Raw genomic sequence first — 24,221 nt, 5'->3', positions numbered from 1 at the left:
AACATTAGTTGATGTGAGCTATCCTTGGGCCGGGGCGCGTCCCTGCGGGCAGATGGGTTTCTCAGAGATAATCGTCCGTCGCGTCGCCGCTTTCCCTCATCCAGGAACGAGAACTGAAGTTCAAAATCGAAGCTATTTCTATCCTAACCCGTCCTTCAGTCTACGAGACTGAATACTGAACTAATGACTGTGACGAGTTAAACTGTTTTCCAGTCGCCAAGGTTAAGTTTGTGTTAAAAAAAAACCCCAAATCACACATTTTTGATACCTGACATAATGTTGGTACATACTCTTCCTAAATATTTTGAAAGCAAAAATGGCACTCCGTAATTTCACATCAACTTTGAATAACAGAGTAAAATCAAAGAAACAGAACATTAACTTAAAGGGACAAGTTCACCTTCATATACATGTGGATTGAGCGAATGCAGCAATATTGGTAGAACACATCAGTGAAAGTTTGGGGAAAATTGGACAATCGGACAATATTGCTGCATTCACTAATCCCACATGTCTATGAAGGTGAACTTGTCCTTGAAAATGTTTCATTAAAGTCGGACAAAAAAGAGTAGGTAGGGGAGTTTCTAATTTCCATTTGTCTTTTCGATAAAGTCATATTGGTCACAATCACTTAGGGAAATAAAATGAATGGATGACTGCCCTAATTTAGTTTATTTTATACGTAATCCGATTGTTTTTCACAAATTACTTCTAATATTCCCATAATATGCTTTAGTGGAGGAAATTTTTATTATTTGCAGATGTTCATATTTAGCGCTGATGACTTAGTCCACTTTTTTTTGAGGGGGAGGTTATCACTTACTTCATTTCATATTCTAATTTCCGTAATGTATAACCGCGACCGGACTCTGGAAATTTCGGCGTCCTTTTCGCAAATTACTTGTGTAAAATTACAATAATATGATTTAGTGGAGGAAATGTTTATCCTTTGGATATTTTCAAATTTAGCATTGATGACCTTTTTTTTAAATATTTGGCCGGGGGGGGGGGGGGGGAGGGGAGGGGGGAGGTCATCACTTACTTAATTCTTAATTCCGTACTGTCTGGCTGACCGGACTCACGTAGTCGTGAAAACATTATTACGCTCTGCTGGCAAAACTTCGCGATCTTAAACTTCTCGATCTTTTGCCAGTCTGAACTGAGTTTCTTATTTTGTCCGATATCACTGACACTATGTTTAAACTCTACCTTTTTTAGCATAATTAGAGGACATAATAAGAGTTCCTCTCGGAATTTGTGAGATTGTCGTGTGTCTTTCCATTCGCAGTCACCTTGTTCGGTTTACAAGCACCTTGCGACATCAATCCGATAGAATTACAGAAATCTTTTCCTTCACTCACAGCAAAAAAGAAAATGTTCAGATATGGATTGACGTTAATCGTATCACCACATTAAAGTCAGCGTTGATAGTCCCAACCCCTGATTCAGAGTTTCGTTAATCCGAAAATGAACACACGTTCGTTACTCTGAAGGTTCGTTAATCCGGAAACGAGATAAGGTTCGTAATTCCGAAGGTTCGTAATTAGTACGCAAGGTCTCTCTCTATGTCGGATTAACGAACCTTCTGAATAACGAACTTTATTCTATTTTCGGATTAACGGACCGTCGAAATAACGAATCCTATTTCATCTTCGGAACGAACCTTCGGGAATAACCCCATAAACGTTCGGATTAACGACCCCTTCTTCATTTTCGGATTAACGAACCTTCGGAGTAACGAAGATCGCCCATGTTGGTTGCTTACTGTTTGGTGAAAGCATGTCAAGATACCATAACATTTTTATTTCATTCATTTTGAACATATATGATGGTAAGTGAGTTGCTCTTCCAGGGGGTGCTCTTTAATGTTCGTGAGAAGTTGATACTGTTGTGATTTGAAGTGAAGCTACCAAGTACAGTATATGGTGCTGCTCCTTTGCCACGGGATTGGTGAGGAGAAATAAAAATTATGTGGAATTTTTACTTGTCACATTCTAAATATTAGTAATGGATCAAGACATCATTGTTCGTAGTTTATTCTTCCAACCTGAGCATCACATCACTCTGTCACTCCAGCATGTAGGCCTATAGTGTTGCTCAGCCATCGACTCTGCCTATAAGTAGAGGTAAGAAGCGCAGACTGCAGAGATGCTGCCATTGCGCATGCGCCTTCCTTCTCCATTCGGTTTCGGGGGAGGGGGTGTTTCACGAGAACTTTAAGTCGATTTTAAAAGTTAAGATCGACTTAAAATTATGTTATGCCGTTGGTTCCTCTCTTCAGTTTTTTTTGTAATGTTCTCAGAATCCACGTCAAATTGTTATCAAAATTCACACAGCAACTCCTTTGTCCGTTATCATATTTTGATAATTGTCTCTATGAAAAAGTCTTCAAAATTGTCATTCTTATATGAAAGTTAGAATGTTATTGAAGTTTCACACAGTCTACCATAATCTTAAGTTGATCTTAAAATTTGAGATCGACTTAAGTTCTTTGTGAAACACCCCTCAGTTTTGTCTGTCGAATACAGCGTACTATTAAACTTTGAAGATAAATTAGGCGTTTACACAATTAGTGTCGAAAATTCGACGATATCCCTTTTTTTTCCTTCCTTCTTTCTTTCTTTCTTTGATATACGATCGAGGCAACTGATGAGGGACATATTTCCTTCTGTGGTTATGACCTTGCACATCATGCAAAGTTAGTCGTCAAAAAAGAAAAGAATGTCTTCAATTTTGTCTGCCATCTGCATAGCTATAAATTTCACTTCATTTAATGCGACTCGGGCAGGAAGAAATATTCTAGTATACGAGACCTCTCGAAACCAAAAGGTTTTCCCATAATTCAAGCTATATTGCCTTGAACCTTCCCAGGTTTTGACTCTAACTTTAATGACGGAGTTTCGAGATAAGTTCTTGACCTGGGACGGGAGTCGGGTGAAACTTAATCCGTCCATAGCTTTTGAAAAATCGCATAAAAGATAATTTGTGTGAGCCATTGATGTTGTTAACGACGAAATACCCGTCTCGAATACTCGTCGTTTTGGAGAAGGCCTAACTCTAACCATGCTCTAACTGACAGACTTTACTACCTTACAGTACTAATCATGCATGCACTCACACAGGCCAGGGAGGTGACCTCCCTGCACAGGCCTAATACTCGGAAGTATAGGCACATTTTTCATCACCCCTCCCCCGTCTTTCTCAGGTTAAAGGGACTCTACGCTCCTGGTTGAGATGAGGATTCAGGTTTATAGCATTTTTTTTTTTTTTTTTGGGGGGGGGGGAGATAATGAGAAACCTAGAGCTCCTATGAAATACGAAAGAACATGTCATTTCAAGAAGGATTCAACGTTCATTTGATGAAAATTGGTCTTGAGTTGAAACGGCTGAGATATTCAAAAAACGATTCTAATAAAATTGACAGGCCACAACTTTTATTAGGATCTCTTTGTTTTACCTTGTTTTAGATATCTCAGTCATTTCAAAACCGATTTTCATCAAATATATTTTTGATTCCCCTTAGAATTGTATGCTCTTTAACATTTTATAGAGTGGTTTCTAAATATCTCGCAAAACGTTACAAGCTGTGTCCTCACCTCAACCAGAACTCTACAGTCCTTATAAATAAGTTGGGAATCAATCACATTTCTATTCCCTTTTACTCCAAGAATTTTGCAGCTGATATTTGATTTTAATATTATGTGTCATTGCAGGTTATATATATATGTATTTTTTATTTATTATTTGTATCATTCTTTATTAATTGTTTTATTTTTTATTTTATTTCTATAGTGCGTTATGATTATACCTTTGATGTGGTTTATTAATGAATAGCTCTGATGAGGTCTATCCTGCTTTGACGTCTGTATGTAATCTTGGAAATAGATATTTCTATATGGCTTGATTGATACATAGGTCTATAGCTTAAAACTGTTCATTTACAGAAAAGTACGCTTAGTACTCACTGTCATTTCCGAAGAAGTTCTTTCGAAGTTATTCAAAGTTTATTTTTTATGCTATTCAGTGTTTTTCTCTGTCATTGTACTATTGTGACTGCGCAAAGTTTCTGCTTCCACTTCTATCTCTCAATTGCTGATTCAGAGAGATAATCATAACCTAATGCAACACGTGTGACCCCTATAAACCTTTCAAGCTCTGAGTTGGAACAGGTTAACCCGGAAGACGTTGCTCTGTAATAGCTTTGGTGGTTCAGGTTGAGTGGCAGGGAGCAGGGATGTGAGACGAGTTTCACATCCCTGCCAGGATATAAGTTGAGGATCCTCCCAGCTAATCAGATACACAGAATAATCGCCGAGCTATATAATGGTCATAACAGTACGAGAGGAAGTTTGTTTTGACCATCATTTGGCGTCATCCGACCCGATAAGGCTCTCATTTCAAAGTATTGCTTGTGTGCTTGTTTTGTTATAATTTGTTTTCCATGTGACAAGATGGTTGGATAGACAATATTTAGCTGCACTAGATGGTATTCCATGGGGCACATTGCAGATGCATATATGCACAACTGTACTTGGATGTGGAGGAAGGGGGGGGGGGGGGGACCGGGGACCACTTCACCCGGGTGGTTCACCCTACTCTTTGCGAGATGAATCGGAATGAAGCGAGATCTATTACGTGTGACTCTCTCACACACGGTACGTCCATTTTATGTCCTATCCGAGGGACAGATTGTTTTGATTCTATCAGGGTGCTATATTTGCAACATCATTTTGTAGCTCCATGATTTTTACAGGGGACGGCGTGAAAAACAAACGGACATTTTCACTTGGATTCGAATCCGCGCCCGAACCCGAGCCATTTATCATGTTAAACTTTATTATTGAAAGGCATGCAGATATGCTTCCTACACGGAGTCGCCACCTCGCCACACAAGCTAGTCTACATGAGGAAGGTGCGAAAAACGTTTTCCGACATTCTTGTTATTTTTACTCTATATACAATCTGTAAACCCAAAAGAAGATTTCCCAATACATGTGCCTACAAGCACAACGTACGTCGTTCATTATGCATGATATACATGTTATATTTTTTACCCACTAGTGAAAAAGATATTGTCACGAGTGTTATATGTTTGTGAAGCTTGGCTTTGAAAAAAAAAATGAAAAAAGGTAAATAAAAAGAAAAAAAATCGTCGCGGTAGGCTTGATGTCGTGATGTCTTTAGCTTTCACGATCTGTCAAAGCAATCAAACGTCACTTCAGTCTCACGCGATCAGTATTCGAGGTGGGGTGACAACGCAAGGGAACGTTTTGCGGTGTCAAAGCGAGAAACTCCCTTCTTTGGTGTCATTGCCATTTTCGCGCTCAATTTGGGAAAAGTTAAGACTCGCTTCAATAATTTTAACACTCGTGTTCTCTCTTCCCTTCGCGTGTTTATTCAGAGAGAGCATCAATACAAAGGGGCATCCCTTTTTTGTTTGTGTCGACGGACAGAATAAATGGAGTGGGAGACAAGAGAAACAAATGAAGTTACCACTGAAAATATCGAGCAGGAAATAGAAACAAACTTGTCTTTTCCAGTTATTGATCACCGGGTAGGCCTACTCCGTGTACTGTTGTATTGTAGAATGCCCGCCTATGTTTAGGCTAAATCCAGGTATTAGGCCTAAATTTCTTTTTTTTTTAAAGCTTAGTGGTGAAACGGTCACTGATGTAGACGAACCGGAAAACGTGCTAAGGTTATCAGCTTCCCCTGATGAAGTGCATTTGCTCGCGAATAAATTGAAATAGCATGGATATTTTTTTTTAAAGGAAGTTGGGTATATATACATGTACATCGCAATGAAGTGAGCACCAAATATCGCAATGAAGTGAGCACCAAAAAGGGCACCAGCCAAACACCCCCACACTATAATTGCTGGACCGCTAACTCCTGTGTGATCGTCGTCATTGAACCCGAGACAAAAGTTCACGCCCCTGTGGGACGGAATCACCGCCCAGCCATACGATGTGCAGTGGGGTTAGATGGAAAACCCATGTTTCCAGTGTTGCCACCTGCTTTGGGGTTTGTGGAGTTAGGGTCCGATCCACTGCACTATAATTCATTGTAGTTGACTTACTACTTGCTCGTGAAGTTCTCATACACAATTCTTGGTTACAGTAGGTCATGCTATTTTGTTTAAATAAATGATAAGCAACCTGCGGGTTTGGAAATACATGTAATGTCCATAAGTATTTATATATGCTCGGAAACGTCGTATTTACGTTTATTGATTGATTGATCGATCGATTGATTGATTTATATAATATGTAGGCATATTCTTATATATATATTCATATATATATATATTTATTTATTTATTTATCTATCTATCTATCTATAGCTCTATTTATTTATTTAATAATTCTTTTATTCATGTATTCACCCACTGATCTATCCATCTATATGTACAACTACATGTATTATGTTTATCATAATCATAATATAACATACATAACATACATAATAACATGACATACATAATATGTATTCGTAAAGGTGTGAGAGAGACCGGAAGCTCTCTCTGTGAATCCCCTCATCTCAATGACGTTTTAAACGGCTCGTCTTTTCCATGGCAAACATGTAACTGCATTTTCTTCTACGGCAAAGCACCTTACCCGTCAGACACCAGGCGGAGTGCTAGATTTCCTACACATCCCCTTACTCAAAGTGATTGTTAAATCAATGTCGCAAATAGGTCTTCAACCTTTGCTGTTTTTGCAACATCTTCCGAACTGTTCTGTCGCACAAGATGCGGAAAGGTTTCTGCATCAATGCAGGATTGTATTTGCAGGTGTGTGAAATTTGACAGGTAGGGTTTAAAACATGAATGATGCAAACAGCACACGCCCCACCACCACCACCACCAGGCACCACCACCTCCCTTACCCCCACCCCTCCCTCCCTAAATCTTTCCCCACCTCCCATGGTCTGTATCTTTGTCTGCTGACGTCATTGTCATTGTCTCAATTAGCATGCAATATACATGCATCACGTGTGTATACGTATGTGCAGGGAGGCGAAGACTTCCACCTCTCCGGTATTCGCCATCGCATGCAATGTGTTTCTCTGCGGGTACTACAGTACACTGCAAAAAGTCCGGTGTTAAATAGTGAACACCGAGCTGGTGTTAAATTAACACCTCCGGGTGTCATTTCCAAATTTTAAACTGTTTTTTGAAGAGTTTCTTAGTAACTGCACCTCTTGTTGATTTTTAATTTAAACAAGACGATCAAGGATTTTACATTAAAATACTAGATTTTTGAAAAAATGTGAAAATAAATTTACACCACAGAAACACCAGCTGGTGTGGTCTCTTATTGAAGCTGGACGGGTGTTAAACCATTGATATTAACACCAACAAATATCAAATCAACACCATGTGGTGTCATTTTTGAATTAACACCAGTACAGTGTCAAAATAACACCAGGTACAGTGTCAAAATAACACCAGGTACAGTGTCAAATTAACACCACGAAGTGTCAGGTGAACACTTTTCAACACCATCACAGTGCATTTTCTACACCTGTGGGTGTGGTCCTTTATTGAAGTTTGATCGGTGTTAGATTTATACCCGTGGTGTTAAATATAACACCGATGTTTTTACAGTGTACAACTGTAATGTCTTTACGTACTGTTCCATCGTTATCACCTGAAACCACACCATTTTAATGTATACCTCCCATCATAAGAGGAGAAGATGGAGAAGCACAGAGAAAAAGATAAATTGATAGATGTTACTTGATATAAAATTAAGTATATTTAAAGGGACTGTACAGTACTGGTTTATTGTGTCTGTATAAATGTGTATATACAAGAAATTGCACCATCTCATGCTATCATTCCACCATCACTGCTTTGGTCACTCCTGGTCACTCTATCCTGTCTTTCTCATGGTCAACCTGACATTCCTTTCTCTAGCCACCACCATGCCTCATTACCTCGCATATAAACATCACCACCTGTCCATCTCACTTCCTCTGCCACCCACCCTCTTCATCCCATGATTGTAAACACATGTACGATATACTCTGGACTTGTTATATAATCAGCCTGTTGGCTACAATAAACAGATTGCCTCTGAGAGCAGCACAAAGTCAGACGTGTTGAATCTCCCTCTCTCTAGAGTAATGGTCTCCATCCAAATACAGTGCATGGGTACATAAAATGGTTGAGGTGAGGATTTAGCTTGTAACGTTTTGCGTTCATGCGAAACTAGAATTGCGTTTCTAAACACGTTTAGTCGCTAAACGTGTTTAGTTGCGTTGCGTTCATGCGATTTTTCCATTTAAACGCGTTTCAAAACGCCGATCTGAAACGCGGAAAAAAGGGCGTTTTGAATCATGATTCTGCCAGAATCACGATCGCAGAAACCGCATGAACGCAACCGTGATTTCAATCATGATTCTATGACGTCATTATGCGCTGTGCGCATGCGTGTTTCTTATGGGGTATCCCACAGCTTGTTGTTCTGTTCGCGCGTTTGTGTACGTCTTCTGAATCGTGTGTTTCGGTACCACATTTGCACTTGTTTATTTACATCAACGCCATACACCGATTCTATGCTAGTATCTAGCTGTTTAATATAATAATACATGTAATTACTCTCCGATTGAGTTGATAGTAATGGCTGCAGCGCTGTGTCTACCAAGGGAAACAATTGGAGAGACGAAGAATTAAGATTATTCCTCGATCTGTGGGCAGAGCCTGAATGCCACAGCTTATTGGAAAGTATTCACCGAAATAAAAACGAAAAGGCCTATAATAAACTGACTGATCAGTTGGCATAAGGAGGTCTGGCTCGAGTTGCAGAGACAAGGTCAAACTGCGCAGTGCGCTGCGCAATGGCAAAGGATGAGCAGAGCCAGAATCAGCGTTGCGAAAGCTCGCATGAACGCTCTTCCGCTGAGACCGTGATTTGAAACGCCGTTTTGAATCATGATTCATGTTTGTGATTCTGGCTACGAAATTCGCATGAACGCGGCCTTAGAAACCACTCTATGAAATGTTAGAGAGCATAGAATTCTAAGGGGAATCAAAAGTTTATTCGATAAAATGATGAAATGATAAAATGATGAAATGACTGAGATATCTAAAAACAAGGAAAAACAAAGAGATCCCAATAAAAGTCGTGGCCTATCAATTTTATTAGGATCGCTTTTTTGGATATCTCAGCCATTTCAAGGCCAATAATTATTTTCGTCAAATAAATGTTGAATCCTTCTTGAAATTACAATATACATGCTCTTTCATATTTCATAGGAGGTCAATTATTATCTCTCCAAAAATGTTATAAACCTGAATCCTCACCTCACCCAGTATACTGTGTAGTCTCTTTAAAAAGAGACATTGGGGAGGGGTAGAGAAGGACAAAGGAGGGGAGTATTTAGGTATGGTAGTCAATGAGAGAAGCAAACATGGGCGCTTTTATATAACAGCCAACATCCTTAGCCTCGCCCCCTCATTTGGGTCAAAAGGTTAATGTCGCCATGTCGCTGTGTTGTTCCAACTGGTGATGTTTGTTTATCTGTATGTAACTGAAATGGATTATGTTCAAAATTATACTTGACGTCGAGCGTGTTTGCTGCAAAACGAATCAGCAAACAAATCAATGTGCAAATCACATTGTCATGCTTCAATCGATAGCTCCTTGGTGCAATAGGTTATTGTTTCGTCCGCGGTACAGTGCTCCAGTGCGCCCTCTATAGTGTCTGTTTAGGTATGGCACTGCTTGTACAGCTATTTTGAAGTACAATAATTCCTATTAGGCCTATGTCGTATTATATTTGCCTTTATTTGAGTCGGCAGGTATCATGTGCCTTCTCATTGTCCGTAAGTGGAGGGAGGTGGGCCACCTCCCTGGTAAGTGTGACGCTTGATGTTCGCTTTAAGATTGTATATTAGTTTTGTTTGAGATGGGGCTTCAGGTTTCCAACTTTTTTTTTTTTGATAATGAGAAACTTCTTATGAAATGTGCAAGAGCATATAATTCTAAGAGGAATATATTCGGAGTTTATTTGATGAAAATTGATTTTGAAATGGCTGAGATATCCAAAACAAAGAGACCCTAAAACTAGTAAAAGGTGGGACCCACCTAGCCACTTTTTTAAAGGATCACTTTGTTTTACTGTGACTTGGATATCAGCCATTTCAAAACCCATCTTCATGAAATAAACTTTGAAAACCTCTTATGTATGCTTTTTATCATCCATATCAGAAGTGATTTCTAATTTATCCTGCAAAAAGTTAAAAGCTGAATCCCCATCTCAACCAATAATATACCATACCATCCCTTGTATTGGCTGTGATAAGACATCTCACATCGTGCGTTTGTTCTTGTGTACTGGAATGTCGAGTTCAAATGAAGAGAGCGAGGTTGGGTGGAAAGGAAAAGAGAAGGGGAGGGAGAGATGTGGAGGGCGCGAACTGTGTGATAAATTAGATGATAAACCTGTTTAACCTCCTGCCGGGGTTCCCGCTGGAGTGGTGAGCAGAAAGAAGGATACAGTGCGCAGAGTCTATGCCCCGATTCCATTCCCCTCCTGCTGTTGTATGCGGCTGTCAGTTTTTGAGCTTGATGGGGCGAGAATATGCCAGACTAATGATTCCCGAGAGAAGAATATGGGGGATGCGGATGTGTAGGGAGGGGGACGGAAAGAATTTGTACGCCCCATCCCTCTGTGCTTGTGCTACTTATTCTGTATGGAACGCCATGTGTTACACTTCTGGTTCACTTGCTGAACAGTTCAGCCCATATATGAGGGCGAAAGTTGAACGCAATGTGTCCCAAGCGAGCCGGTAAGGGCAGACACATACTTCCCTCCTCCTCCTATTTGAGGAAAAGTCCCCGACGTTTCCATGTATACCTCTTCAGAGAGACTGAATATGATATCATGATATCTGACCAGCAAGTAGCTAAAGGATTCAGAATTAACAAGCCAGGCGTGTTGCTACGATTAAGAACAGCACAAAACAGACTGACAAAACAGACTGATATTAAAAAAGATCATAAGTATATCAAGGCCAAGGAGTCAATTTCATTATATTTTTGATATGACCATAATCCGATATTAATCTTCTGCCTTTCAATTTTCTAATGACTTTACAACAACTATTTTTGGTGGGGTTTCACGTTTTGATAATAATTGTAGGTTAACTGCACTTTATCTGGATATAGAATGATGGCATATAATGGCGGAGACAGTATATGAGTTGTTGACATTATTTGAGGAATTATGTATGGATTATTGTATCTGTCATAAGATGGTATATAGCTTGTGCCGTAAAAGGTTATTGCATAACCTTTTACGTTAATAATGCAAATTTTGCTGCATGACAAGAAATAAAAAAAATTAAGACAAGTGTTGCCGAGAAACCGGTAGGGAAGGACTCATTTCATACTGTCAAAAACTAAGGAGAAAATCGATGCGATTCTTGACACGTAATTGTAATAAATGTCGCCTATTTATCTTATCACTGTTGTGGAAATGGAAGTTAACATGATTGAAGAAGGACGAAGTTTTCTCATCGTTATAATGATTGATATTCTCTCTAACTCTCTTCTCGCCCCCTTCTCTGTCTTCCGTCCTTTATAATCTCTCCCATCAGCAGCAGAAAACCCAGCTGCTGACGTTCATCTCCATTTGCAGCTTACTCGTCTACTTCAGCTTCTACAACCGCGCCGTCATCCAGGACTTCTTCTCCACTTCGCACGCGAACATGCCCCCCTTCGACCAAATGCAGGCGAGGCGCGGCGACGGCGACGGCGGCCGCGACTCCCGAGCGGCTCAGAAGACCGAGGAGCTCAGCGGCGGTTTCTACCGCGTGCCCGAAACTCCGGACACGAGCTTGCGGAGACTCGCCCGAGGCGTAAGACATACATTCATGTTAACTCTTTCATTACTGCGAAACAACTTTCCTATTATACTCATACACAAGCGATTACTCTGAGCAAGGAGGTTCAAGAGAATGGAGTCACAACTGTCTTATTTCCTTTGCGAGATGTTCGATGCCGCCGCTCAAAAATATTTGAAGCATGTGCCAAACAGGATCTGCCACGCAGATAGGAAGACAATTGACTCGTGTCTCATTGCATAATCACCAGACACTTTCTGAGGAAGATATGTCTTCGTGATGGTAATTACTTTTCGCTGTCCCTTCTTATACAAGTTATACAGACACGAGGATGTGCGAATAGAAATTGCGCAAAAAATACTGAAATAAAGATGAAAATCACTCGACTGGGCATACCCGTATATACCCATATATCTATCAATAAAGAATTATATTTGAAGATTATTCCAGGTCAGTTTTATTTGTCGGAATTAAGTGGAAAAGTGATAAAACCGGCTTTCCAGGATGGTACAGTTTTAAACCGTTTCACATGATACAGCTCTGATTTACACTTTTGCACAAATTTCTGCACGGGATTGATTTTTTTTTTACATGCTTTATCATTAAGTGAAATTTCATTTCATTTAATGAATAAATAAGCAAAATATGGCCGATATTATGTTAACGTTCAAACTGAATCTTCAGATTGCTCAGAAAGACGGCGGCTTCGAACATCGATCATCAAAGGCACAAATGCACCTGTGAAATTCTTTTGTACATCAATAGAAATCTGACAACTGTTTGAATAATTACAGCCAGTTGGAACTCCAACTCTTAACCTCCTTGCTCTGAGCGATTTAACGGTTCTCTGAAATTCAACTGGATGTTGATTTGTGTAGATTTATGATACCCTCAACATCACTTTTTCGGTGAAATGAATATCTAGAAACATTCCATATATTTTTAACTAATTTTTCTTCTATTTTTCTTCAGATTACTTGGATACGCTCAAAAAAATCCTTCCAAGCAAATTCCTGTTGTGACCTCATCTGTCAATCATTGCTAAAGTACTGATATGTTTAACAAAAGACATTGGAATGCACCTTCCCCTCGACTCAGCTTAACTTGCATGTTTCTGTGACTATAACAAAAGACATAGTGAGGGAACATGCAAGTTATGCTGAGTCGAGGGGAAGGTGCATATCAGTACTCTAGCAATGATTGACAGATGAGGTCACAACAGGAATATTGGTTTGGAAGGATTTTTTTTTTTTTTTTTGCGGACGTATCCAAGTAATCTGAAGAAAAAAAAGAGGAGAAACATTAGTTAAAGGTATAATGGAATGTTTTTAAAATACGTTTCACCGCAAAAGGGATGTTGAGGGTATCATAAATCAACACAAATCAACATCTATTTGTATTTCAGAGAACCCTTTTGTAAACCTCCACGTTCTCGTTAACTATTGTGATAGAGTTGAATCAAACACACTGAAGAGGTGAAATGCTCATAAAATGGGCCGTACATGATTCATTATGTGGGATTTTACTTTTAGACTTGATTTCATGAAATGAGGGCACTATAAGTCATAATAGCAAGCGCAAGTTTGATGAGGCCTTGTTGCCATTGAAACTCATGCAATGCCCTTTATACTAATTTCCTAGTTTTCAAATCAAAACAAAATCATATGAAATGCTACCCATTAAAATCTTCTGGATAGCGTGGGATTAGCAATCATAAATCTGTTTTCAGAGAAAACTAACGCCAAGTTGCCGAATAATTTATAACCATGCCAAACTTTATGACATTTTCATGGACGCTATAATGCTAGAGTATAGTCGGATGATGTTATTTATGATCACATAATCTACTGCGTAATGGTATAATTTGCTCCCGAAAACGGTAACTACATTAGTTGGAATCAAGTGGGTAAGCTGCGTTGAAAGAAATCGGTGAATTCAATGCAACATATCGGAGGAACGGAAAATGGAATGGTCGTAAGACATTTAGCATAACGCCCTCAGACGACCTGGAGGAAAATGTTATGATTTCTTCTTTATTTTTCTATTTATACGATGGCATCAGCTGACACCTCCGTTGAGAACACTTGGTATAATATCCTCGCATTATATGACGTCAAACGAGTCATAGACCATATCTGTTTTTTTTTTGTATGTCAAAGTAGTAGTAAATATCACCTCTATACAAATGAAGAGAAGGATTTTGTTAGTTACTACACAGTTATGACTACGTGCAAAGCGATCTTTTCCTATAAATGTCATCGAGCGTTGTGATGATTGATTAGCTGACATGAAACTGGTTGCACGATCGTGTAAATAGGAACTTTTCCGATGATATTCCCAGTTCAGCGATATTTGTATATTTTTCCAAGAAAAGCCCATAAGAACCACTGTAATCAGTTCCTTCAATACTTCCTGTTAAAAGGGAGGCAGAAAGCTAATCGTTGCGAAAATACTCCATTGTGCTGAAACAGCGAGTTTTTTGAACACCAGAATAGCTGCACTGTGGAGGTAGTATTAATTAAAAAGTGTCTGTCAATGGTATCTACCGAGTTTTGAGAGCTCTCCGAGCACGTAGAGTGTGTAGAATATGATGTTTCATATTCTCACTGTTATGTTCTGTTTGTTCTTGTTCATACCTGATCAAAAGGCAAGTAGAATTTTTGTGCATGCATTGACTCATTTATAAAGCTAAACTCGCACTCATAAACACCTCTTCAGATAAATTCTATTCAAATAGGGATAACGACGAAAGGTAACTGAGTACAAGTGCATTTGAAATATGCAAACTGATTTCATTTAATTCATTGGTTGCTGCAAATTTTTCATGAACAAAGTTATCTACAGGATCGACACTCGCCTTTTTCCCTCTGGGGCCGTTCTAGGCCATGGGGTGAAGCTGAAAAGAGGCTTAGAAAATGGGTTTCGTTCCAGCAACACTGGCACTACTTTCTGAATGCGGAAATGTGATGTTTTGTACATCCTAATATACTGTAAAAAAGTTTTCCTCGAAATATCCTGTAGTTTTTGCGAAAATCCATATTTTATAAACTGCGACCAGCAGCCCAATACACATATCGATATCGTAATGGGGCTGCGGATTGTAGCATTTAGAATTATGACAGAATAGTATCGCGGACAAATGTCAACCTTAAATCGAACAAAAATTCTTCAATTTGAAGACTTACAAGTAAGGTTGAAGTATTGACAACAGGGTTCGTGCAAGGTTTGGTTCTACAAATAGTCATTTTCTGTTCGAATTGATGACTTACTATGACTAGGTCGAGAGGAATCTGGGAGAGCTACGCAGAATTGACGGTCAGCGCAGGCGCACACATCACTGCGCACAAATTTCGAATCCATTGACTGGATGTAGATGTCTGTGTGTGCATGCGCTGGCCGTCAATTCAGTGTAGCTCTGCCAGTTTCCTCTCGACCGAGTCACATTTAGTCATCAATTTGAACAGAAAGGAACTATTTGCAGAAGCAAACCTTGCACGAACTCTGTTATCAATACTTCAAATTTATTGATAAGTCTTCAAATTGAAGATTTTTTCCCGATTTTAAGTTGATATTTGTCCGCGATAAAACATCCGTCATGATCCTGTATGCTACAGTTCACAGCCCCATGACGCTATGCGTATGGGGCTGCTGGCCGCAGTTATGCGTATGGGGCTGCTAGCCGCAGTATAGTTCCCATAGTGTTTCTAAGCTGAAATACATATGCACATTTGTAAAGCACTGCTTTTAGCCATATACCTAGAAAAAAGTGAAGTTTTGGTTTAATAGTTGCATTATATCTCATGTTTCAGTTTTTCCTGATGCTGGCTATGCAAAGGAGGACAAGAGCAAAGTGGTTCGAGACCGTATGAGAGAGAGCACTGACTGACCGTCAGAGGTCAAGGCAAATGCCTTATATTCTGTTCAAAGACATGTTATTAATCAAATGACTAATCATTCAGGCAAAAAAAGAAAGAAAAAAAATCAGTGCGTTTGTTTGTGTGTGTGTCCGCGTGCATGTGGGAGAATCTTATTGTACACACACACACACACACACACCCTCACATGCACACACACATACGCACACACATAGTTATGAAGATTCAATATACCCAAGTGTATTAAAATATTATTCTACATGCCTTTGCCATTTATCACATCAGCGTCATAAAAAAGATTATCATAAACATGAACACACACAATGATATAATACATGTATTGATCAGTGCATTACACATACACAGGTGCATAAAAACGCTGACATATTATATACACTCACACGCACACATACAAACTCATTTACACACATGAGACATTACTATTAAACAGATCACATTGTTTATCAGTAAACATGTTTTTATTTTCTTCTTCTTCTTCTTCTTAAGAAACTTTAATATACTTAGATCACATAGCAATCACGTTGTTCATGAAATATTATACAGTACTTTAGAAAATTTAATCTTCATAAAATTTCCTGAAGTTTTCATTGCTATTATTAGGTTACAACATGGTGGGACACTACCTCCTTTCATGTAGATAGCTCAAAATGATAATCAGTCAAATTTTCTAGTTTTAATAAATTTCATGGAACATTCCATGGTCCAAATATCCTTGAAAGGGTGTAAAAGTTTTGAAAAATGCCAATATATAAAATAAAGGCAAAATTATAGTTTACCCATTCATGAGTGAAACATGTTGGATTCTGTATTGGAGGCAATGTGTACCTGAAAATCTTGGAGAGAATAAAACAGGTTTGGCATTAAAAATTATGATAACATTGCAATTAACTTCCAATATCAGAGGATCTGTGCAAAATTGACTCAACTTATGCACAATTTTCATTTGGCTGGTATTAGTTTTAGCAAACTGATTTTGTACTCACACCTACATTGTACTGACCTTTCTACATGAACATTCTGTTTCAGTATTAATAATAGTTACATTTTTTTTTTCCCCAGAGTGGGAGAAACAAATTTTAATCGTAGTCATTCAGTTTTATGAAAAAACCACACTTAGGAAAACATCTTTGTTCTTAGAATAATTCAACCCTAATCAAATCATAATAGTGGACAGAAATGTTTGCTAAAGGGCGAACAATCACATACTGAGGCAAGGAGTCAAAACATGTTGCATAAACATTGGCATTCAAAATACAGGAAGCAATCTGTATTACAAAGACATTTTATCATGCACAACTTTGGTAAGATGTCAATTCTTGAATATCAATCACATTGACCAAAGCATTGGTGCATATACAGTACATTCTGTTGTTTCTGAACTTTGCACTGAAGTTCTTTGTGTATGTGTGTGAATGTTTCAGTGGTGTATATATATATGCTCCATTTTATCAAGGACAAACTTATAGTAACATGGCAATGTTTTCATGCTTCAATATCAATCATATTAACCTATTTCCCTTGCAAGTACGGTAATGAGCAGGTTGACTCTGTTGCAAATGATGCATTTTACAGGCAACACAGCAGAACCTGAACAGCTTCCAGAGGAAAATCTTGATCTTGCTGTGAGCGTCTTAGGGGAGAAACAGATGCTCCTGCTGACGGACCAGGCTCCTCCTTCAGCTTTCGTTTCCTAGCGAGATTCAGGCGTTTGCTATCTATAAACCTCTTGTAGCACGTTTCATGGAATCCTATTTAATACAATGGAGAAATGAACAGCAATGATTAGCTGTTGGATTTTGTTAGGGGGAAAAAAAGGCTAAACGCTAGAGGGAGGGTTGAACATTACACTCAATATATCATTAAATGTACAGTAGACTATTGACTGCAAATATATTTGAATCTTGTAATTACCAATAAGCCCTAGTACTATGCCAGGTAATCATTAACACCTCATGATCATTGTCATCATCAACTACTTCAACTTGTACTTGCAGTGCAATTACTGATTTTAAATTACATCTACAGCTTTCAGCACCTGATCACATGCAATATCAATTATCATAATTATGAATACAACTGCCTTATCATCATTAATACTAGTAATCCTTGGCCTTTCACTATCACCACCACCCACTGCTTTATAGTTTGGCACAACATAATGGTAATCATATGTTTTAGGGAGTTTAATTGTTGAAATTATGTTATTGTCATTGTTGGTTTTTTAGACCTATTTATATCAAATATTAATAAGTTAATTTAATGAGATGCTAAATGTGTGTTTTGAGGGGAGATTCGCCAATTTCGGGGTGAGAGAAACAGGATGGATATTTAATATTAATACTCCATGGCCATGATTATGAAAATATAAATTTACATGCAGTTTAGACCTTTTTCAATCCAGTCCTGTGTGTCAAGGTTTTTACAAAACAATATCACCGATCAGCTACATCAACCTACAACCTGGGCTGTACATAGAACAACATGTAAAATTACATCTAACGCTAGGCTACATTATAACGGGGCTATGCCATGCCAAGGTGAAATTCAAGATAATTTATCTAAAATGTAACAGACACGCTAACGGCTAAGCTACTGCATTAGCGCCCATTATAACATACACAAGCAACGTTCATAACATACTAGTAGCTAACGTTGTATTTGTAGTCATCATGGTCATTAACATTATGCATATGAGAGAGACTGCACTGCAGTGTCGACTGCTACGACTGTACGCACGTAAACTAACCTGTAAATTATCCTACGTAGGTTGCAGTCAGTCCCCCTGAGCAGCTGAATCACTTCGTTCTGGTCTGCGATTTCACGGTCTCCCCCACTCAATTTGATCCACTCTTTGGCACACAAAATAGGTTTCGTCTATCTTAGGTTTGTCATAGCCGTGAAATTTTCAAACTTCATCGATGTTACATGCATAATAACGCATCTTAAAAGTTTCGGCAGAGCAGACGACGTAGACGCGTCGACAGGCTCACAGGGGGCGGCCATTTTGACTCGTAAACAATAATTCTCGATTCGGATTGGATAACATACATCACATGATCGTTCGCGAATGAATATCGTACGCGGCAAAGTTTACATATTCAGCTCCTCAGTGACAAAAAAGTTCACTGTTTCCCCCTAAATTACCAAAATACTGCAGGAGGGTTTGTGTCGAACTTTTTCCTGTAGCCTTTTTGGTTATTTGTTTACATGTAGCTGTGGAGAAATTTTAGTGCCGCAGTTGTCGGAACGAAACAAGCGAAAAAACCAGCTCACCCCATGGCCTATTCGGGCCACTAAAATCTTCGCATATGAAATTTTGGTGGCCCGAAATAAAAGCACATATAAAAATTCCTTTGGAATAATTTTGGATGCCCGATCGGACCGCCAAAAGATAACTTTTTTTTTCGGGGGGGGGGGGGGGGGATTTAGTGGCCCTACATCGGTTTTTAGTGGCCCTGGGCGACCAGGCCAATGAAATCTCATGAAATCTCATGAAATCCCATGAAAGGGATTTAAGACCTTTTTGTTTCGATGTCGCTGTCTCTGGTCGTCTGGTGGAAAATCCTTTACATCCGTCAGCAATAACTTTGGAGTTCACTGACACAGCTGCAGACAGCAGTATTATTATTATAACACTTCTTTTCCCCGTCAGCTGTAATGCCGACTCACTTGAAACCAGGATATTACCTGGATATCAAGGACAAAGTGCCGGAAAAGTCAGGTCAACCTCCCAAATGTGAATACATGAATAACCCAGAATTATTCATTCCATATCTTTCTGTATATAATTATCATATGTTTACACATATCTACAATACAAATACGTACTCGTCATGTGTACCTGTATATATATATATATATATATATATATATATATATATATATATATATATATATATATATATATATTGAAAGAAATTGGACTGAGGCGGGACATTGCTCTCGATCTTAGTCTCCCTTTTATTTGTCAAGCTTTTGGCCCGTCATTAGGCCTTCGTCAGGATCTGCGTGGGACTCGTATCGTTATTGTGCATCCCAGCACCGTGTGCTCATCTTCTGTATGTTGGGCTATATTTTGTCCTGTCTGGTCATGGCCGAGTTTTCTGCTACGGGTGTTTTACTGTGAGTCTGAAGTTAGAGCCTCAGTCCAATTTCTTTCGATATATATGCAACCAACAATGAGGCACCGCGCACGTTCGGGACCCAGGGAACTATCTCTCACACTATATATATATATATATATATATATATATATATACGAATGAATTGCTTAGCAAACAAGTAGATGAATGAATCAATGGATTAGATTAATGATTGGATGAGTGTAGTGCAGTAGATAGTAGAGAACAAAACAAATAACACAAAAAAACACACACACATGAAATAAAAAACACACGACCTCTTTTAAAAACTATAGGATCCTACTCACAGTGCTATCAAATGGGAACAACACATGCGAAAATATGAAAAGATGTTCGTCATTAGTTTCGCTTTTCTCACCCCTAACCCCTTTTGCTCCTTTCTTTCTGCCCATTCCACCCCCTTCCGCCTTTTTTTTTCTTACAGCTATTTCAAAAACTTCCCGAGCCGTTTTCGAAGAAGTACAAGAACCCCTGCTGGAACGTGAGGCACAAGCCGCGCCAGTGCCTGCCCTACTTCTACCTCATCGGGATGCCGAAGTGCGGCACGACGGACGTGTGGAACAAACTCATCGCCCATCCCCACGTCGTCGAGACCGGCAAGGAACCGCACTGGTGGAGCAGGGTTCGAATAGGTGAGCACATCGTCGGGAGAGGAGGGGAGGGGGGGGGGGGGGGAGGGGAACGGAAGGGAAGAGACAGAGGGAGGTGCTACTTTTGCAACTCCATGTACGGTCTCCATGGTTACCAGATAGAACTGAAACTTCCTGTGAGAGGGCGAGAGGGGGTAAGCGCGATGCTCAACAAGAAGTTATTATCTCTACACACCGCTACAAAACATTATGATCATGATGGTGATGATGATAATAATATTGATAATCATTATGGAAGTAATATTAGTCTCATGTGTCAACTGTATAGCGCGTTTGGCATTGATGTGGCAATTAAACATGATTATATAGAAGAACTGGAGGAGCACGGGTTGAAATCTTGGGTGATAATGGTTTATTGCTAGAGATGACTTGCAAGACCTTCCACAAAAACTGAAAGTACGGGAAGTATCGAGTAAAGTAGAGCATCCACATTCCGCAGTAGGCTCCTCCATTACAAATTAATTCTATTTCTTTAACCCTAAAAAGGCCGGGGGGGGGGTTGAATCAACCCCCCCCCTCGACATTTTTCACGACTACTCCGCCGCGCGAAATTTTTTGACCGCGCCGTTCGCTGAATTTTTACTTTCAAGTCTCGCGCATCTTTTGACACCATACCGTTACGACGCTGCATAACGTTTTATACATGCCTGTCAGACCGATAATGGCTCAAGAACATGATTTTGTGTGTAAAGTCTATGCAAATTGAGTTTTCTCTTCTTATTCATAAAGATATGATTATTTTCACTTTTATAGGCTGAAACTAATTAATTTTAGCACAATTATGCTTGATATAGGTTCTGTCATAAATTTTGCGGAAAAAAATATAAAACAAAAGGTCTAAAAACAATGAAATACATAAGAAATTCATAAAACAATGAAATACATAAGAAATTGATTTGGATACCAAATTTTTTTTTTCAAGTACATTGTTAGAAATGCTACAAAGAATGTTTTCACCAAAAAGTAGGATTCTAGGAGCTTTAATTTCTGATTTAGAGCAAAATGTATGATTTTATGCATACATTAGCATAATTAATTATTATGACGAAAATTTCCATTTCTTTTTGTATAGCTTGGTAGATTACGCCACAGGTAATGCACGTGCCAAATTTCATGGCGATTGCGCGATCGACGGCCGAGATCTGGGGGGGGGGGGGTTGAATCAACCCCTCCCCGGCCACAGAACACCCAAAAAAGCCCGGCCTGGTTAGGGTTAAGGTCCCGACAACAGGATTCCAAAAGCCTGCCTGATTTGGGGGAATAATCATCTCCCATTTATCAACCTACCTCATGCGTGTTACACTGAAGTACTTATCTCTCCTAATATTAATAGGAACTTCCGTGTTTTTGATGTACACACGTTGGCAGCCCTGGTAAGATAGGTTGGTATATATATATATATATATATATATATATATATATATTTTTTTTTTTTTTTTTTTTTTTTTTTTTTTTTTTAACGAAGAGGTCAACATTAGCTCCACCGCAGAGGACAAAGGGGATGATCCTTTACGGTGGTTCAACTTTAACAAGACCGGATTTAAGAATTGCTCCGACGTTCCCTGTAGAGGGAAATTCACCCCCAGATTATATATGCTGATGCAGCAAATGCAGGAAAATTAATAGAAAACCTCAGATCATTGTTTTGCTACATGAACTTGGTAAACGAACGCGGCGAGTATTATGACGTCATCTCTATGACGACTACGACACGTCCATAACAGACGACAACACCAAGACGAGAACACCAAGTTCGTCGTCGTGACTAATCTTTGTGAACTGATGAGGGTCTCAAAATGAAATAATGTTGTATCACCTGTTCATTAACCCTCTGCCTGCCACGTACCATATTACCTTTTCATTGGTTTGTGTGTAATATTTTGTGCACATTTGAGTCATTGGCACAAAAAAGGGTTAATAAAGATAAACTCTTCTGACTCGTCCGCTGATTTTTTTTTCCACTGAGTAGAGCTCCTGTAGTTGCTTAAACTAAATTGGAGCAATAACTTCCTGATGACCCGAATTCAGAACAAAAAGGGGCGTTACTTTTATGAAGTCTCCGAAGTCTCCGTAATCTTTGTGATTCCTAGCAAAAATTGTCTACAGTCATCCGACACAAGCATTTTCTTAAAAGAAAAATGATGTACTATTTTTTTTTTTTGTATATGCTGAGGGGAGAAGGAGGTGATTATTTCATCGCGTAGATTTTGGATGATAGGGTTGAAAGTGAAGTACACACAAAACGACCACATTATACGAGACTAAACACACAAGCAGACACCCCCCATATATCACAGATGTGTTTATACAATACGTTGTCTTGTTTCTGAAGACCGAGACCGTGTTTGTTTCATCTCACACCCACGCATCAAATTCATTGTATAATAGATTAGCAATTTGTCGTGTTTGGGAGGATGATGGAGGTTTGTTTCTGAGAAAACAGAGCACAAAAAAATCCACTAATTGGCAAGATCTTGGTCACGGCGTGATGACGAATGTTTGGTAGGTCACGGCAAGGTTTTGAAGCTGTTCTAATACTCTAGGCAAGTCTCTGAACCAGAGCGGAAGTGAGAATCAAAAGAATTAAAGTCGACATTTTCTCGAGAACCAAGCCAATCCGCACAAAAACTCGACTACTTGCTGGTTGGTGGGGATGTACTGTAGGCAACAAGAGAGCGTTTCTTTGTTACATTTACCGCTAAGGAAACAAAGGAATAGAAGGAAAAAAGTTGCGCTCGACGTCTTTTGATGAGAGTTCGTATAATAGTAATAATGGTAATGATAATAGTGATAATGATAATAATAATAATGAAGAATATGATCATAATTGTGCTTATAATAATAACAATAAAATAAAAATGATAATAATAAGAAGAATGACAGGGGCTATTTATAATGCTATTTACCACTCAGTCTGAGTGCTCAAAGAGCAACGCCCAACATGGCGCATCACGGCTCTCACCCCGTCGCCGAGCTCCAACCTCTGTGATTGCCAATCAGATATACCTCACTGACTTAAGCCGTTCTCAAGGTTCCTACCCCCTTTCTTTCTCTAACACCTGCAGCTGATGTGATCATTTTTGTTGTTATCTTATTATCTTTTTTTTTTTATGTGTAATGTATTTTATGTATGTAGCCGAGTTGAAAAGGGGCTGGGACAGACTGAACGAAGATCCAGGCACATACTACAAGAGGTGGGCCAACGCTCTCAACAACTACGCCGAGGCCTCCAAGCAAAACATCAGCAAAATTATCGTTGGTAAGCGAGGTCATAGTGTTTGTTTGTATGTTTGTATGTATGTATGTATGTATATATGTGTGTTTGTTTGTTTGTTTTTCGAGGTCAAAGCACAAGGGGTAGAAGAAAAAGATCAGAAGTATAGATGGAAGATGGGGGGGGGGGGGGGGGGCGAGGATAATGCACCACACCCAATCATTACGATTATTAAAGAGCGTTATTAGGAGGGACAACAAAAGCCGATTCCGAATGAAAGTCATTTAATCCCCTCACCTCCTGATAGCTTGGCTCGTTAACTCGGCTCACTGGGTTTTAGAGTGCTGTTACATACCGCCAATTATGATAGAGCTATAGTAAACAACAACAACAACAAGTGCAGCAGCAGTAGCAACAACAACAACAAAAATAACAACAACAACAAGAACAACACACGCACACACA

General features: G+C 39.1%; 1 pseudogene; it reads left to right on the top strand.

Annotated features, from left to right (window-relative positions):
* LOC139732074 (carbohydrate sulfotransferase 15-like) overlaps positions 1 to 24,221 on the top strand; it is a 75,693-nt pseudogene that overhangs the window by 39,982 nt on the left and 11,490 nt on the right.

This window comes from Diadema antillarum, unplaced genomic scaffold, assembly GCF_040938485.1.
Source record: "Diadema antillarum isolate AM-2024a unplaced genomic scaffold, OU_Dant_1.0 seq00000398_RagTag, whole genome shotgun sequence".
In the NCBI taxonomy this organism is placed as follows: domain Eukaryota; kingdom Metazoa; phylum Echinodermata; class Echinoidea; order Diadematoida; family Diadematidae; genus Diadema; species Diadema antillarum.
The sequence above is the reverse complement of the archived record's forward strand: the minus strand, read 5'-3'. Positions and strand labels throughout refer to the sequence as shown.